Source organism: Canis lupus, chromosome 19 (genome assembly GCF_048164855.1).
Source record: "Canis lupus baileyi chromosome 19, mCanLup2.hap1, whole genome shotgun sequence".
NCBI lineage: Eukaryota > Metazoa > Chordata > Mammalia > Carnivora > Canidae > Canis > Canis lupus.
The window spans coordinates 41,317,048-41,332,405 of NC_132856.1; the positions used below are offsets into that span (position 1 = coordinate 41,317,048).

General features: G+C 45.0%; 1 protein-coding gene across 3 annotated transcripts in view; it reads right to left on the reverse strand.

Moving 5' to 3' along the window:
* BSN (bassoon presynaptic cytomatrix protein) overlaps window positions 1–15,358 on the reverse strand; it is a 96,867-nt gene that overhangs the window by 80,478 nt on the left and 1,031 nt on the right. The gene's annotated exons all lie outside the window — the stretch shown is intronic.

Below are 15,358 nucleotides of genomic sequence, written 5' to 3' on the forward strand. Positions count from 1 at the left end.
CAAGCAAGCCAAGGAATACAGCGAGGTGGCCAGGGAGGTGCCAAGTACCAGTGAGAGAGCAAGGACCCTGGGGTGGACTCCACAATATACTCTGATAAAACTGAGGAGTTAAGGGAAGGGGAAGGGGAGGCAGTGTGGCAGACCTCGCCTATTGGGAGCCAGAGCAAGCTGCCCTGCTCTATCTGCTCCCATTCTGCCCCTCTTTCATAGGCTTAGCCTGCATCACAGTTCCCCAAAAGCATCCAGGCAGGAAGCCCCTCTACCCCTACCAGTCAGTGCTAAGCACCATGATTTGTAAAAATGCTTTTGGTACACAAGGAAAGCAAGGATGGATGCCTGGCCCCTGGGAAAGCCCTACTCCAGTCTGCTGACTTCTGAGCCAGCTCCATGTGCTACAACCTGCCTACAGGGCCTTGGGCTCAGAGAAATAAACATTCCAGAGTAACACTGGTATCTCTGCCCCTGGTGCTCTATGGCAGATCACCAGTCCAGAGCAGCAGCTGCAGACCAGGAGCTCCCTCCTTCCTGCCCTCTTCCCAACCCCCCACATCTGCCAAGGGAACCCTATCCTACACCACTGTTCAAACTTCCTGGAGATTCATGAACTCAAGTGAGGGTTAAGAGACAAAATGGTATTCTTCCCATTGCAAGCAGGTGGTTTCTGTGGCTCTTGTGGCCTGGGCTGAAACCCTGACCTTGGATTCTGAGAGCCTGTGGGATGGGCCAGCCCTTTCAAGTGAACTCTCCAGCTTGAGGCCCAAATTCTGTATCTGTTTTAGAAGCTGGACATGAAGATGAGGAAGATGGACCACAGTGGGTCCTCTGAGCCCCCCGGGCGTCCCCCATGGAGTCAGAGCGCCCAGAGGGCAAGGACCAAAGCCTTAATCAAGTTTAATTCAAACAGCTCTGTATAGGAAATAGGGCTAATAATCTATCTCTTCACCTTCAGATCCTCAGCCCTGGGCAGGAACCAGGCAACTGGCTGGTACTTAACTCCAGGCCTCAGACTGAGTATTTTCATTTCCAGCATTTCATCTGGTAAAAGTCTGTCAAATTTACTGTACTTGACCCGCCCTCTTGGAACCCCAGTATTACCTCAATCTCTTCCTCTTCCTTATCTCTTCCTCAGGGTACTTGTAGGAAACAGGTGGCATTAATATTAATGCATGTGCAGGTGAGGTGCTACTTTATTTTTCCAGCCCAGACCTGAATGCCTAGCTGCCTACCTAATGTCTCACTTGGATGCCTCTAAAACACAACTTGTCCAAGAGCAAACTCCTGATCTTAGGCCCCACCCCCAGTTGCCCTCAGTGTGTACCACATGCTCAGGCCAGAATTGAGGGGTCCTCCTGACTCTTCTCTTTCTCTGACTCTTCAAAACCAGCCATTCAGCACTCCTCTGGCTCTACATTCAGCATATATTCAGAAGTTGAGCACTTTTTAGCACTTTCTCCCTCTCCCTACTCCCTCACACTCCCTCGTCTTGGTTCAGTGACCATCCTTGCACCTGAACACTGTCCAAGCCTCTCACTAGCACCCCACCTTTGCCTTTGCCCCTCGGGCTTGCCAAAACATAGCACAATGTGCATTTACCATCTTGTTTCAGCATCCCATAGGAAACTAAACCAGAGGTACCCTAAACATGCAAAATATCCCATAGATACACCAGGAAACCGTTCCATTGGATACACTGCCCCATAGATAGTAAAAATACAAAATGACACATACACCAGGTTCCTCAGTGTGCAGCTATTTGTAAGAGGAATAGCCACAGGCCAATGTCCATGGATAAACTATGGAAAACCTGCATGACAGAGCACCATACAGATGCAAAAAAAGAATCACGAGGAGTTTTCCATTCTGCTACGGGGTGATCTTCAGGATACATTATAAGAAAAAAAGCAAAGTTCAGCACAGTGTTCAGAATTTGCTACCTTTTATATATATAAAAAAGAGAGTTAAATGAATCTCTTTTTTTTAGTTAAATGAATCTATATTTTCCTTATATTATTTTCAAGAAGGAACAATGGACAAAAACTGATAAACGTGAATTCTTATCAGGGAAGGAAGAAAACAAGGTAAAAGGGAACAAGATAGAACTATACTTCTCTCTATTCATCTTATTTGGAATCACATAAAAGTTTTACAAAATTTTAAGAAAATTAAATCGAAAAGAAAAAAAAAATGGTAGAAGCCATTGTTGTTCTCAATGGATTTCTGCCCTTTGCCATGTGACTTTGCAATTCCTCCCACTAAGGGCAAAGTATATTTTTTTCAGATGTGCCAGACTCTATTCTCCAAAAATGGTCTCCACAAGATTTCTACAATCTCTTATAGAACCTGTACATTCCCCATCAAGAGATGGAGTCCGGGATCCCTGGGTGGCGCAGCGGTTTGGCGCCTGCCTTTGGCCCAGGGCGCGATCCTGGAGACCCGGGATCGAATCCCACATCGGGCTCCCGGTGTATAGAGCCTGCTTCTCCCTCTGCCTGTGTCTCTGCCTCTCTCTCTATCTCTCTGTGACTATAAGAAAGAAAAGAAAAGAAAAGAAAAGAAAAGAAAAGAAAAGAAAAGAAAAGAAAAGAAAAGAAAAGAAAAGAAAAGAAAAGAAAAGAAAAGAAAAGAAAAGGAAAAGAAAAGAAAAGAAAAGAGATGGAGTCCATGTCTCCTCCTCTCAAAACTGAGTAGGACTTTAGAACTGCCTCAATGAATAGATTGTGGTAAAAATAACAACACATGTCTTTCGAGACTAGGTCATAAAAGGCAGTACAGTCTCCAGCTGGCTTCTTCTTTCTCTTTCTCTTTCTCTTAGGATACCCTGTAAACTCAGAAACCAGGTGGACAGGAAGCTCAAACTAGCCCATGGGGAGAAGCACTGAGGCTCCCAGCTACTAGCAAGAATCAACTGTAAAACATTTAAGTGATGAAGACATGTCAGATAACTCCAGTCCCCAGCCTTCGAGTCTTCCAGCTGACACTCCAGACACTGTAGAGCAGAAATAAGCCATCCCATGTGCCCTGAGTTCCTGACCTACAGAATCCGTGAGCAAAATAATGGTTGTTGGATGTCACTAAGTTTTAGGGTAATTTCTTATACAGTCAGAGTAACTGCAGCACCATCCCTTAACTTTGGGCTTCAATATGAATTGTTTTGATTAAAGTAATGTTAGCAGGGGATCCCTGGGTGGCTCAGCAGTTTAGCGCCTGCCTTTGGCCCAGGGCGCGATCCTGGAGTCCCGGGATCGAGTCCCGCATCGGGCTCCTGGCATGGAGCCTGCTTCTCCCTCCTCCTGTGTCTCTGCCTCTCTTTCTCTCTCTCTCTCTCCCTCTCTCTATCATAAATAAATAAATAAATCTTTAAAAATAAATAAATAAAGTAATGTTAGCAGATGTGTCATTTCAAGCAGAGGACTGAAGTTGTGTGTGTGTGTGTGTGTGTGTGTGTGTGTGTGTGTGTGTGGTTAGGCATGCCTTCCTGTGCATCTGTCATCACCACCGGAAGAACATGCCCTGGCTAGCCTGCTGTCCAAGGAGGATGAGAGACATGCAGAGCAGACCTGTGTTTAACTGGGCCCTGTAGGGCAGCCCTGGTGGTGCAGCGGTTTGGCGCCGCCTGCAGCCTGGGGTGTGATCCTGGAGACCCCAGATTGAGTCCCACGTCGGGATCCCTGCATGGAGCCTGCTTCTCCCTCTGCCTGTGTCTCTGCCTCTCTCTCTGTGTCTATGAATAAATAAATAAATAAATAAATAATCTTTAAAAAAAAATAAATAACTGGGCCCTGTAGCCCAGGGCCCAGCCTAGATCAGTGAATCCTAGCCAGCATGAGTGAGAATAAAAATTTTGAAGTTTGGGGATGCCTGGCTGGCTCAGTGGTTTAGCGCCTGCCTTTGGCCTGGGGCGTGATCCTGGAGTCCCGGGATCGAGTCAGGTATCAGGTTTCCTGCATGGAGCCTGCTTCTCCCTCTGCCTATGTCTCTGCCTCTCTCTGTCTCTCTCTCTGTCTCTCTCTCTCTCATGAATAAATAAATACAATCTTTAAAAAAAAAAAGTTTGAAGTTTGAAACCACTAAGTCTTGGCTGATTTACCATGCAGTATGATCGTGGCAACAGATAAGTGATCAAAAAGCAATCCTTACAAATAGAACACAAACTGGAAAAAAGAGTTCAATTGTATATCTTCTTAATGATATAACTTCACCAAGAAGAACCATTTCTAACAACTCTAAAACACAGAAACTGTGTCCATCGACAGATGAATGGATAAAGATATGGTGTATACACACACACACACACACACACACACACACACAATGGAATACTACTCAGCCATCAAAAAGAATGAAACCTTGCCATTTGCAATGATGTAGATGAAACTAGAAGGTATTATGGTAAGCAAAATAAGTCAATCAGAGAAAGACAATTATCATAAGATCTCACCCATATATGGAATTTAAGAAACAAAACAGGATCATAGGGGAAGAAGGGGAAAATAAAACAAGACAAAATCAGAGAGGGAGACAAATATAAGAGATTCTTAATCATAGGAAACAAACTGAGGGTTGCTAGGGGGTGATGGGGTAACTAGGTGATGGACATTAAGGCAGGCACACGATATAATGAGCAGTGGGTATTATATAAGACTGATGAATCACTGACCTCTACTTCTGAAAATAATATTACAGGTTAATTGAATTTAAATTTAAAAGAGAAAAAAAATAAAACATAGAACTTAGACTAGACATCCCTGGAAAGGGATAAACTAAGGACAAAAGAAATCACAAGGAGATCTTAAATTACATTCACTAGTATTAGTGTTAGTAAAAATATCTATACTATTATTTTCAAACAAATACACATATATACATTACATATACATATGTATGTGTGTGTGTGTGTATATATATATATACAATATATACATGTATACAATGTTTGGATGCTGATAAGAACAAAACAACCCTAAAAGATCATTTTTGAGAAAAGTAAAATTGAACATGGACTGGGTCTTAAGTTATATTAAGAAATTATAGGGGTGCCTGGGTGGCTCCGTCAATTAAATGTCTGCCTTTGGCTCAGGTCATCATCCCAGGGTCCTGGGATCGAGCCCTGTGTCCAGCTCCCTGCTCAGCAGAGAGCCTTCTCCCTCTTTCTCTCTAATTCCCCTGCTTGTGCTCTGTCAAATAAATAAATAATATCTTTTAAAAAAATTATAGTTAACTTTGTTGGCTGTGATAATATCATTGGATTTTTTAAAAGATTTTTTATTCACTTATTCATGAGAGACACAGAGAGAGAGATAGGCAGAGACATAGGCAGAGGGAGAAGCAGGCTCCATCCAGGGAGCTGGAGGTGGGACTCAATCCTGGGACTCCAGGATCACGCCCCGGGGCTGAAGGCAGGCATCAAACTGCTGAGCCACCCAGGGATCCCAATGTCACTGGATTAACTTAAAAACAGCTTTTAACTACTAGAGGTACATCCTAAAGTATTTATGAGGAAAATGGTATGTTTGTATTTTGATAGAAAATACTTCAGTCAAAAAAAAAAAAGTTGGAGGAATATAGATGAAACAAGATGGCAAAATACTGATCATTGTTCAAGCTGGGTGATGAGTTCACAGGAGGGGGTTCATCATACCATCTTTTTTCTTTTTATATGTGTTTGAAATTTTCAAGTGCAGAGTGTTGCTGCTCCTGGGAACATCCACCCTACAGAGCCTAAGGCCAGTGTATCCCAAAAAGAGGCCAGAATGACATGGCCAATCCAGGGAAGAACAGGCCTGAGAGAAAGCTTCCTCTGTGGTGCACAGAGACTTCCATAGGTGCAAGGAGTGATTGCCTCTCTAAAACAACCCAGCTCTACCACCATCTTCAGCTGACACCACCTCAAACCAGAGTTGGCCAGGCTTTGGCCTCGAGGCCTCAACACTGACCACTCAAAGTGAGATACAAAGATTTGGAAAGTGGGCTCACAGGGCCATAAGAAGGAGAGAAATTCTCCAGCATGATTCCAAAAACAAGTACACTGTCTTAGTTACTATCCCTACTTCAGGAGACTAACTAGGGTCTCACTAGGTTGGAAGAGATCTCCAAGGACAATGAAAGAAGACATGGCAGAGACTCATCCAGGCCCCCACGGATTCATACTTAGGTTGCACAAGCCTAGGATGGAGATGCCCGGCATAAGGCCGGACAAGTGTGGGGTGTAGGGCCAGAGGGCACCCAGGGAGGTGTAGGATGGTATTCTCGGGCTGATGAGTGAAGGCCACTTATCCTTCAGATTGTGACACTCTTAGTCAATATGACATACGGAGTCCTAGGTCCTGTTCTCTGAACCTTTCTGTCCTTGGGATATTGACAGCCTTGGGCAGAATGGCCCAGGTTGGCGAGGGTCCCAGAGTTACATCGCAGCCAGAGGACCTGGAGGAGTCAAGTCTAGAGAAGAACCCTGCAGTTGAGGAGGTAAGAGTAAACCTGTGAGCAGATAAGTAGGATATGCCAGAGGGCAGAGCTAGGCCAAGAGACAGGAGATGTAAGGAAGCCCATTTCAGACAAACAGAAAGAACTTTCCAACAGTAGAGTCATCCGCCTGGGAGGGACCAAAGGCCACTGACCACTGGGTATTCACACCAAGGCAGAGCTCCTCCTTCAGAGAATATGGAAGCAGACATTTTGACATTTGTTAGGAGTTGGATTGGATGCTCAAAATAAAAGGAGGACAGAGCAAACATATCACCCACTGAAGCTAAACCATGCTCCTGAAGGAAGCTCCTAGCCAGAGCCCACAGAACCCACAGAGCTGCAGGAGAAACTGCAGAGAGCACCAAATCCATCTCCTCACTCTATAAGTGAAGGAATCTGCACTACTGCCCACCTGGAGGAGGCAGCACAGGTGCCAGAGCACCTGTGGGATATGAGTGGAATACTACACAAGAGATAAGCGACCATGCATGGCTGGAAACAGGGAGCTTGCAGCAGGCTGCAAGACCCAGGTAGGAGCCTTGGTGGCTGGCCAGCCAACCCCATAGAAGGAGGCCAGCGGCTTTTCAAGAGCTCCCATCTGCCAGAAGCAACTGAGAGGCACGGTGCCAGCCAGTCCCTCTTCTGGCTCCAGGCTTGATTGCAAGGTCATCTTGTCCACTCTGAAAGATCTCTAGAGCACAGAAGAAGAGCAATCCTCTTCATTTAAAGCTCTTCTAATTAACCCAAAGTCTGCACGACATATCTATTTTCTCTCCTCAGCGGGGCTAAGGAATAGCAGGAAGCATCACCCTTTCTTCTTACTCATCTAACAAAAATAAGCTGTCAGAGATGGAGGAGACCTTGGAGATCACCTAGTTAAACCTCTCCTTTTACAGATGGAAAATAGTGAGGACCTACTCCAGGTACAGCCAGTTTGGGGTAATGTCAGGGTTGATTAAAGCCTGAGTTTCTGACCCCCACCCAGGAGGCTCCCAGTATTCCCCATCCCCCACCCCTATGCTGTCCTTTGCTCAAATGTCCTACTTCCTGATCCTTTTCTTGTCCTCAAAGCCCTCCCCATCCTGTTGCTAAATTTTCCATCTTCTCGGAGCAGGAGGCAAGGAAGTGACGTGGTTCTCCAGCTGTGCTCAGTGTATGGCATTTCAGTTTGCTAAAGTCAGCTAGCTGGCTGTTCCTCTAAATCTCTCCTATTAGGCCTTTGGAGTTCCCAACAGAATAAGTTAATGTTATGTGAATGTGTTTTGTAAGCTGCAAAACACCATACAAATATATGTTCTACTATTTTATTTTTTTAAAGATTTTATTTATTTATTCACGAGAGACACAGAGAGAGAGACAGAGACACAGGCAGAGGGAGAAGCAGGCTCCATGCAGGAAGCCCGATGTAGGACTCAAACTCGATCCTGGGTCTCCAGGATCAGGCCCTGGGCCGAAGGCGGCGCTTAAACCACTGAGCGACCCGGGCTGCCCTGTTCTACTATTTTAGAATATGAAATAATACAAGCCCTTTTAATCATGCTCTCATCTTTTTTTTTTAAGATTTTATCTATTTATTCATCAGAGACACACACACACACACAGAGAGAGAGAGAGAGAGAGAGAGAGGCAGAGACACAGGCAGAGGGAGAAGCAGGCTCTATGCAGAGAGCCGGACATGGGACTCGATCCCGGGTCTCCAGGACCATACCCCGGGCCAAAGGCGGCGCTAAACCTCTGAGCCACCCGGGCTGCCCTTGCTCTCATTTATCTTAACTCTATGAAACAAAGAAAAAGCAGGAGCAAACTCTAATTTCAGGAAGTTGAGGGTAAAAATCTAAACAAGTCCCTCTTTCTTTCTTACCAGACTAGGACCTCCTTGAAGGCACAGCCCATTTTGTGGTCCTTCCTTTGCTCCTCATATCTCACCCAGGGATAGGCATCTAAGTGTTCAGAGAAGGGTTTCCTGAATATATAGATAAAATTTCGTTTTAATATCCTCCTACTGTAGGGATACCTGGATGGCTCAGTGGTTGAGCATTTGCCTTCAGCTCAGAGTGTGATCCAGTGCTCCTGGGATCGAGTCCCACATCAGGCTCCCTGCATGGAGCCTGCTCCTCCCTCTGCTTCTGTCTCTGCCTCTCTCTGTGTGTTTCTCATGAATAAATAAATAAAATCTTTAAAAAAAATTTTAAAAATAAAATTAAATAAATCCTATTAGTACATAGAACTTAATTGTAGAAATCCCTCACAACCACTCCCATATGCAAAAACGGCAAGTGACCCTTATTACCTACCTGCATGCACAAATACATCGGAAGTAAAGGTGTGACTCTCAGGAAATCTCCTTACCCTCTTTTCTTTCAAAGCACCCAAATGCCTTATTGATTCTTCCAGCATCCTGGGAAGGGATAACCCCTCCCCAAGCCAATGGCACTGGAGAACAACTCTGGGCCCAGGGGCAGTCCCAGATTGGTTGATCCTTGCATGAGCTGCTGCTAAGGCTTTTTTATCTCTTCAGTGGCTGGGGCCAAGTCCCAGAAGCTAACCCTTCTATTTCTGCTCAGGGAAAATTCTTTACCTTAGGCCCTCATAGCAGCCCCACCCACTTCAGAGGCAGCCAGGCCACCCAAACAGTTCTGGATTTATCCCAGGGTGAGCTAGAGTTCCCTAAAGGCTCCCAATACACCTCCATGTGACATTCTTGTTAAGAAGTGGGGGTGGGCACTGGGTGTTATTCTGTATGTTGGCAAATTGAACACCAATAAAAAATAAATTTATTATTTAAAAAAAGGAGAAGAAGAAGTGGGGGTGGGCAGCCCGGGTGGCTCAGCAGTTTAGCATTGCCTTCAGCCTAGGGTGTGATCTTGGAGACCTGGTATCGAGTCCCACGTCAGGCTCCCTGCATGGAGCCTGCTTCTCCCTCTGCCTGTGTCTGTGCCTCTCTCTCTCTCTCTGTGTGTGTGTGTCTCTCATGAATAGATAATTTTTTTTTAAAATCTAAAAAAAAAAAAGAAGTGGGGGTACCAGGTAAGGGGGCTCTTCTAGAGCAAGGCTCTCTTAAGAATCCTAGATACCCATATGAGCAAAGAACAGATAGAGAGATCAGAGCAGCACTGTGACCACCCTAGGGCTCAAGGTATAGCACAGATGAATCAGAGAGCATATTTACTGGCTCCATTCCACAGGCACAGCTGACCAGAACCTAATGTATAAGACACATGGGCTGCAGGAATGCAAGGGGGCAAGAGACAGCCACCAGAGGCCCTATCTGCAGGAAGAGACACTAGAATTCCATCTCCTCTACCACAGGTCCCAGAGGCCATGGTCCCAAACTCATTCCCCAGCTATGACTAGCTTCTGCCACTATACTGGTAAATGGAGAAGGAAAGGGCCTTTGAGGCAGGAAAGGAGCGTGAGCAAGTCTTACTAATGCAGTACCACTGCCAGCATGACATACCCCTGGAGAAGCCCAGGCAAGAGTCCCCATGTGGCTACATTGTCCACCAAGCCCCAGCTCACCAGGAGGGCCTCAAGCCCTAACGTGACACTTGGACCTTATTGTAGGCATGCCAGTCTTGGCCACCACCATTTTACCATTGTAAAAAGTGAGTCCCCAGGTAGGAAAAATGAGTAAGATGCAGATGGATGGGGCCTTTAGGCTACATGGCCAGGTAGTTGGAGTGAGTATGTGTAAAACACCTAGCAGAATGTCCATGGTGAAGCAGACATCCAGTACGAGTAGTTATAATTATTGTGACAGTTTTGCCAACCTACCTCCACAGTCAGCCCCTACTTATTGCCCATGAGCCACAGGCTCTAGGAATAGATTTCTCCTCAAATAGCCCCCACACAGCAGGGTCTGTCTCTCCCACTTCTATCACTAACAGGAAGAAAGGGCACTACTGAGACATGCAGGACCTCTGAAAATAGAGAGGATTTATTGAAGCCCCGAACCCTATCTCCTTGCAACCGACGACTTATATAGACAGGGAGGATTCCCCAAAGCTGGGTGAAAGGGCATGACCTAAGGGCTTTGAAAGCTTTGCCCTCTCAAATCCAGAATCAAACCTACTCAGAAGAAGAACTTTAGAAAAAAGAACAGAAAAATGACCCACTGTATCTTCTTTGGCTCCCAAATTAGTCCAAAGTCTGGATCTACTTTCCGGGAACTCACAGTCTTTTCATGTCTGAAGCCCTTGACAAACTTTTTTTTAAAGCTAGAATTTCTTGGCCAAAAGAATGAAATGTATCTGAATGGCCTCTAGATACAATTTCCAGCTTAAAGGAAAAATATGGGACAGAGAAACATCTTAAATGACACCATAGAGACACAATCCGCATACTGCAGAATGTGAGAAACAAGACAAATGACACAGTTCTCCAATGCAAGGCAGAAAAAAAGGAGATGGAATCTACAGATTTAAAGAAACTCAAGAAATATATCAAACAAATCCAATGTGTAGACCCTGTTTAGATCACAACTCAAACAAACCAACCATAAAAATAAATTCACAAGATAATCAGAAAACCTGAACCCTGACTGGTATTTGCTAAAATTAAGAAGAGATTGTTATCAGGGCACCTAACTGGCTCCCTGCCTAGTTGGTAGAGTCAATAGAACATGTGACTCTTGATTTCAGGATCATGAATTCAAGCCCCATGTCGGGCGTAGAGATTACTTTAAAAAAAAAAAGTAAAATTATGGGATGCCTGGCTGGTTCAGCAGTTGAGCGTCTGCCTTCGACTCGCGGTATGATCCTGGAGTCCCAGATTCAAGTCCCACATTGTGCTCCCTGCATGGAGCCTGCTTCTCCCACTGCCTATGTCTCTGCCTCTCTCTCTCTGTACCTCTCATGAATAAATAAATAAATTAAAAAAAAAATAAAGAAAAGAAGGAAGGAATTGTTATCCTGTTTGGGGGTGATTGTGGTGCTGTGGTGCTGTGATACAAAGCCCTTATTTCTTAGAAATACACACTGAAATATGGATGATGAAATGTAGGGATATCTGGAAGTTGCCTTCATGGGGATGGCAGGTGAGGAAGACAGATAAACTTGACCAACCATGAGTTGGTGATAACTGTGGCTGGGCAATGGAAACATGGGAGTTCATTAGCTTATTCTCTCAACCTCTACTGGAAATTTGAAATTTTCTATAATAAAAAGTTAAAAAAATAATTAGAAGAAAGCCTTTCTTCCCCAACATCACCATACCTTTTTTTTTGTCTTGTTTTGTTTTGTTTGTTTGTTTGTTTGTTTTTAGCAGCAATTTATCAGTCTTACCAATGCTAGGAAAAGCTACATTTTCAAAGCTGCCCCTTTCTCCCTGGCAAGGAAGATGAGAAATGGTTGCCCCTTTGGGTGAAATTTTGACATCATTACCATTTAGATGTTAGGTCACTTTAGCATAATTCTTGTGTCATGCCCTCCATGAGAATCCAGATCCTCGGGCCAAACTGGATCTCTGAATGATAAAGGGCCCTTATTTCTAAACCTGGCAATTATATACTTTCATTTCATCCTTACAAATTAGTCCCAGATTTTTCTAGAGCCTGTTAGCTGATACAGTATAACAAGTCTGGCTAATCCCAGACCAGATATACTATATCTGACAAACCCAATTATTTTTATTTTCATTTTCTTATTGGCATAGAATTATGATGAATCCATTTGAGAAAGGAGCTCAGGGACGCCTGGGTGGCTCAGCGGTTGAGCGTCTGCCTTCAGCTCAGGGCATGATCCTGGAGTTCCAGGATCGAGTCCCACATTGGGCTCCCTGCATGGAGCCTGATTCTCCCTCTGCCTGTGTCTCTGCCTCTCTCTGTGTATCGCTCATGAATGAATAAATAAATAAATAAATAAAATATGTAAAAAAAAAAAAAAAAGAGAGAGAGAGAAAGGAGCTCAGACTGTAGTTAACAGAGCAGCCTCACTCACCTTCCAGCACATGACCAGACTCTGTGTGCCAGATGCCTTAAAGATGTCTCCAAAGCTTATGAGCTAGAAGTGAGTGAGAGGTAACTTTGAGCTGATCATAGATTTTGATGGGTATTAAGGGAAAGCCACCTCACTTGGTTTGCCCCAGCTCTCTTCCATACCTCTGCACTTGGCCCCATTCTCTGCCCACTGTCCCTGCCTATGTAGACCATGTTCCCCATGCTATTTCTCCCTCTCCACCTCTCATAACACAACCATTTTTCCAGCATGCCTTGGGCTTCTCCCTCTTTTTTTTTTATTTTATTTATTTATGATAGGCACACAGTGAGAGAGAGAGAGAGAGGCAGAGACACAGGCAGAGGGAGAAGCAGGCTCCATGCACCGGGAGCCCGACGTGGGATTCGATCCCGGGTCTCCAGGATCACGCCCTGGGCCAAAGGCAAGCGCTAAACCACTGGGCCACCCAGGGATCCCAGTTTCTCCCTCTTTTGAAGCCTGGCTCTGCCTCTCCACTCTTCTCACTTGACAATTGTTCTATAAGCACTGTCTATTTAGCACTTCTCAGACACTGACTTGCTCAGACCCCGAGACTTCTCGGTCTGAGCTGCTCAGACACTGAGCTACCCAGCCAAATTTCATAATTTGGCACTTCGAGAGCTGTCTTACTACCCAGACTATGAGATGCTAGAGGACAGGGGAGCATTGTATACCCTTCCAGATCATCCACAAAGCCCAACACAGTGCTGGCTCTTGATACTGGTAAATACACCTCAGCTAATTGACTGAAGATCAATTTGCAAATTTCAGAACATGCAAAGCCCACAGGTGGTATAGATTAGACAGGTTGGGGACGCCTGGGTGGCTCAGCCATTGAGCATCTATCTTCGGTTCAGGGTGTAATCCCAGGATCCAGGGATCAAGTCCTGTATCCGGCTCCCTGCAGGGAGCCTGCTTCTCCCTCTGCCTGTGTCTCTGTGTCTCTCTCTGTGTCTCTCATGAATAAATAAATAAAATTTCAAAGAAAAAATTTAAAAATAAAGATTAGACAGGTTGTCACTGGTTTCTGTGGCTCTTCTGTGAAATTTTTTTAAAAGGTGCTTTCTGGGAAACTAATAAAGTTTCATCTTGAACTGATGGTGTGTCGTGGGTATGTACATAGGTTAAATCCCATCAACTTGAGCACTTCACTGTACATCAGGCATAAAAAGAAGTGAATGAATGAAAGATGCCCCTTCCTCTAGGAGGATGCAGCCCACGCCAGGGCATATAGCTCAAACAGTAGAGGTTTCTCTGATCTGGCACTTCTTTAGAAAGGTATAAGCTATATAACTGTATAGGCAACCCTGAAACCAGAAGCAGACAGCCCTGCCTTGAGGGACTCTCCAATGCCCAAAGTGCCATATCATCCAAATGAGCTAAGAGGCAGCACTATGGGTGTGGTGGTGCTGCTACTTATGGGATTCAAGTCAGGCTCTTCAGTCATAAATAGCGGAGCCACCCCCTCACAGAACCCAACTGAGCTCAGTATGAGGATGAAAAGACTAATTCTGGGGTACCATGTGGTAATATGGCAACAGGAAAGAGCCAGGAATTGACTCCCCCAGAACCTCAGTTCCACACCTGTCTGAGGTTAGTAAAATGATCTTGCCCTTACCTGACCCTCCACCTACCTCTATGAGGCCTAACTGCTCCCAAATTCACAAACTTGTTTGAAACTGTGCTGCTGCTCTTTCCTGAATGCCCAGAAGCACATGCCATGGGGCTTTTCTTCAATCAATGGGCCAATCTGTTCAGTAGCCTCTCTGAATAGAACATGCTAAATTTGGCATCAGGTACCTGAGATGCTTTGGTGAGAAGCAAAAGCCATTCTAATGCTGAAGGAGAGACATATGGAGGCACTGCTCATCTGAGGTACTGTGATAAGCTGCATATCAGCTGGAGCAGTAAATCCCATCTCCTAAGGGCCCCTAGTCCTGAGCTTTGGTGACAAGCAGCCCCAGCTCACCCTAAGTTTGAGAGCCATAGGACCATAGCACCATAGGCCCATGGGTGAGCCTTGTCCACAGCCAGGAGCAATATTATGTGACTATTAATTCCAGCAGGAGCCCCATGGTTCCCTGACCCACAGGAATTCATGAGTCTGTCCTGTAGCAGAATGCACAGATGGGGTAGAAATGAAACCCTGAAAAGGAATATGAGTAGTAGACACCAGTCTCCTCTTATCCCTCTAAGCTGCCCAATCTTTCCAAAATTCCATACGTTTGGCTCTTTCTGCAACATTAGATAAACTAAAAACAGAGCACCCTGTTTGTTTACCAGAAGAGAAATGTCAAGCTCCCCATATATATAACTACCAACAACAAGGTGTTTTTCCATTCAGCTGTAGATGCTTTAAAGCCTGGGTGAGGCTCCCTCAATCTAAAACTCAAATAGCAGCTCAACATGCAGCAAAATGGACAGTATTTGCAGTGCTAAGAACCATATGCTAACCAATTGCATTACTGTAATAGCTAATGTAAAATAGGCAAATTCCCCCTTTAAAGGGGATGCTCACAGGCTGGCCTGTCAGTGTCAGGTTTCAGGCTATTAAGAGCCTTTCATTACTGTTAGTTGTCTAAGAAATGACTTCTGAGGAAATAAACACATGAGAGTCACAGTTGGACAGCTGAAGAATCAAAAATCATGCTCCTTCACAGGTTATGTGTTCCCACACAGAAAAGCCAAGGCAGCATGATCAGCAGACTCACATGGAACCCTCCTCGCCTTCGCCCCCTCCCGCCCTGGGGTTTTGCTACTCCCTGGACCCGTTTGATGTAAAGATAATGCCTTCCATTTTATCCTGTCGTCTCTTGGTAGCTTTCCTAAGTTTTCAGTCTACTAATCTATCATATATTGGCATTCCCTGCACTGCATTCACTACCACTTGAGTGTTTTTGTAGGACCTCAGCTGGCATACATTT